Below are 3948 nucleotides of genomic sequence, written 5' to 3'. Positions count from 1 at the left end.
TGACTGTGCCGTGTATAATATATGTAATAAACTGAACAAATCCATCTGGGCTCATTGTCTCCCTACTGACTGAATCTGTGGAAGTTTGGCAAACTGACCTAGCAGCTTGTTGTGTGACTGCTGTTCAGGATCTGTTTGGCTGCTTGACAGGTAGGATGTTCACCTCCAAAAAAATGTTGATCACGAGTTCCTTACCGGAAAGGCAAATTCCCATTGTTACCTATGCTTTCTACTTTGTAGGAGAGTCCATAGTCATGTGAGAGATATTGGTAAAAGTATTAATGATATTTAGGTTAATGTGTGTATGAGTACTTTAAAACTCATAAATGTCTTCAGTACAAATTTATTAGTTTTGTCAATAATTGCCTTCCTGTTATGTTAAGGAGCATTTCCCCCTCACTCATCCATCACCAGAGTTACTATTTTGATTAGGAGATCCTGATCAACTTCTACAAACAATGTTTGGCTGGGTGTGGTGGCTCACACCTGTAATCCCAGCACTTTGGGAGGCTGAAACAGGCGGATCACCTGAGGTCAGGGGTTTGAGAGCAGCTGGGCCAACGTGGTGAAACCCCATCTCTACTAAAAATACAAAAAATAGCTGGGTGTGGTGGTGCGTGCCCGTAGTCCCAGTTACTGGGAGGCTGAGGCAGGAGAATCACTTGAACCCGGGAGCCAGAGGTTGCAGTGAGCCGAGATCGTGCCATTGCACTCCAGCCTGGGTGACAGAGTGAGACTCCATCTCAAAAAAAGACAAAGAAACACAATTTTAATCTGTTCACCTTCTGAAAATAACAGATGCTGAGGTGTCATGGAGAAAAACGAATGCTTATACACTGCTGGTGGGAGTGTAAGTTAGTTCAACTATTGTGGAAGACAGTGAGGCTATTCCTCAAGAATCTAGAACCAGAAACACCATGTGACCCAGCAATCCCATTACTGACTATATGCTCAAAGGAATATAAATCGCTGTATTACAAAGACACATGTATACATGTATTCATTGCAGCACTATTCACAAGAGCAAAGACATGAAACCAATTTAAATGCCCATCGAAGACAGACTGGATAAAGAAAATGTGGGACTTTCAAAGTCCCAGGCCAGAGCCTCCTCGGCTTCTTTTTTTCCCTCCTCCTCCCGCCCCCTCCCCCGCACAGCTGCCTCCATTTCCTTAAGGAAGGGTTTTTATCTCTCTCCATCCCCCACGCCATAGCGGCGCGGGAGCGGGTCGGGCGGACCGAGTTTTCCAAGAGATAACATCACCAAGATGTCCAGTGATAGGCAAAGGTCCGATGATGAGAGCCCCAGCACCAGCAGTGGCAGTTCAGATGCGGACCAGCGAGACCCAGCCTCTCTAGACCCTGAAGAATAAGAGGAAAGAAAACCTTCTGCCTCCCAGCAGAAGGAAAACACCAAACGCTCCAGCAAAACCACTGCCGTTATCCACTAGTGCTAAAAGAATTCAGAAGAGCTAGCTGAAATAACCCTTGACCTCCTCCTAACTGCAGTGCTGGGCCTAAAGGAGCTAACATTTATGAATGGAGATGAACTATACTTGGTCCACTGGGTTCTGTCTATGAAGGTGGTGTGTTTTTCCTGGATATCACATTTTCATCAGATTATCCATTTAAGGTACCAAAGGTTACATTCCGCACCAGAATCTATCCCTGCAACATCAACAGTCAGGGAGTCATCTGTCTGGACATCCTTAAAGACAACTGGAGTCCCGCTTTGACTATTTCAAAGGGTTTTGCTGTCTGTTTGTTCCCTTTTGACAGACTGCAACCCTGTGGATCCTCTGGTTGGAAGCATAGCCACGCAGTATTTAACCAACGAGCAGAACATGACAGGGTAGCCAGACAGTGGACCAAGAGATATGCAACATAATTCACATCATTTGTATGCAGTGTGAAGGAGCTGAAGGCATCTTCTTACTGTGCTGCAAATCTTTATAGCCTTCAAAATACAGACTTCTGTGTTTATGTTATACTGATTCTACTCTGCTTTTATCCTTTGGAGCCTGGGAGACTCCCCAAAAAGGTAAATGCTATCAAGAGTAGGACTTTGTAGCTGTAGATTAGTTATGTTTAAAACGCCTGCTTGCAAGTCTTGCTTCTTTGGGATATCAAAAGGTATTTTGTGATTTACTAAGGATACTTACTGGTCCTGAAGTCTATCATATATTAGTGCATTTTGGCCTAATTCATTATCTGTGTGAAGTTATAAAAGTAGCTGTAGATGACTAGGAATTATGTCATTTGTATTAAACCCAGATCTGTTTCTGAGTAGGTGGTTCATGCTGTCGTGAAAAATGTTTTACCTTTTACCTTTGTCAGTTTGTAATGAGAGGATTTCCTTTTACCCTTTGTAGCTCAGAAAGCACCTGATGTATCATCTCAAACACAATAAACATGCTCCTGAAGGAAAAAAAATAAAAGAAAGAAAGAAAATGTGGTACATATCACCACGGAACACTCTGCAGCCATATAAAAGAATGAGATCGTGTCCTTTGCAGGGACATGGATGGAGCCGTAGGCCATTATCCTTAGCAAACTAATGCAGGAACAGAAAACCAAGTACCACATGTTCTCACTTGTAAATGGAAGCTAAATAATGAGAAGACATGAACACATAGAGGGGAACAACACACACTGGGGCCCCTGGAGAGCGGAGGGTGGAAGGAGGGAGAGGATCAGGAAAAATAACTCATGGGTAGTAGCCTTAATACCTGGGTGATGAAATAATCTGTACAACCCCCCATGACACGAGTTTACCTATGTTAACAAACCTGCATGTACCCCTGAACTTAAAAATTAAAAAAAGGAAACACAATTACAAAAAACGAGTAGTGTCTTTAAGTAACAAGACAAAGTGGATAAAATGCGTAGAGTAAACTTAAATCTTTCTTTCAAAACTTGCAGCTTTCACTGAGGAAAAATACAGGGTGTTCTGCCTCTGACACATTAACTTAGCACTTTGGTTCTAACATACTGAAACAAATTTAGGGCTTCCTTACTAAGGACCTTGCTACTTTGATTCCTCACAATAATAGTAGGTATTACTGACACAACTGGTCCAGAAGTTATTCACGTCAGAGCCAGTATAATACTTTGGGTATATTCTCTTGCATAGTAAATCATCTTTTAATATGTACCTTGGTCTAGAATGCAGGACTGCAGTGCCAGTCTGAAACTAGATTGAACCTGTCCACTGGCAAAAGACAAAGCACTCTTGTAAAGCTCTCTAGTTTTTTTGTCTGCTACATCTTTACTTACACGCTGTCAATTGGTCTTTACATCTGAGTAGTCTTCTGGGATTTATTTTTTCTTTTTTTTTTTTGAGATGGAGTCTGGCTCTGTTGCTTAGGCTGGAGTGTCGTGGCGCTATTTTGGCTCACTGCAACCTCCACTTCCCAGGTTCAAGTGACTCTCCTGCCTCAGTCTCCTGAGTAGCTGCGACTATAGGCGTGTGGCACCACACTCGGCTATTTTTTAATTTTTTTTTTTATTTTTAGTAGAGACAGGGTTTTGATGGGTTTTGCTATGTTAGCCAGGCTGGTCTTGAACTCCTGACCTCAGGTGATCTGCGCTTCTTGGCCTCCCGAAATGCTGGGATTACAGGCGTGAGCCATTGAGCCTGCTCAGATTTTTGATGCTCATTTGTTTTAGGATGGGTCGGTAGTGCATGAATTAGTTTTCTGTTTTGTTTTGAGACAAAGTCTTACTCTGTCGCCTAGGCTGGAGTGCAGTGGTGCCATCATAGCTCACTGCAACCTCTAACTCCTGGGCTCAAGCGATCCTCCCACGTCAGCCTCCTGAGTAGCTAGGACTACAGGTGCTCGCCCGCACGCCTGGCTAAATTTGTATGTTTTATTTTTTTAACTCGGAAACCTAGTTGATTGTATGTTATGGGCTGAAATGTACTCCCTCAAATTCATCAGGGCTGAC

At 43.1% G+C, this 3948-nt stretch overlaps 1 pseudogene; it reads left to right on the top strand.

The window, feature by feature from the left end:
* Positions 1–1089: 1089 nt before the first annotated feature.
* Positions 1090–1888, top strand: LOC105514332 (annotated as a pseudogene).
* Positions 1889–3948: the final 2060 nt, after the last annotated feature.

The sequence above is a fragment of the Colobus angolensis genome, unplaced genomic scaffold, assembly GCF_000951035.1.
Source record: "Colobus angolensis palliatus isolate OR3802 unplaced genomic scaffold, Cang.pa_1.0 Scaffold241, whole genome shotgun sequence".
Taxonomy (NCBI): Eukaryota; Metazoa; Chordata; class Mammalia; order Primates; family Cercopithecidae; genus Colobus; species Colobus angolensis.
This window is presented reverse-complemented; position numbering and strand designations above follow the sequence as displayed.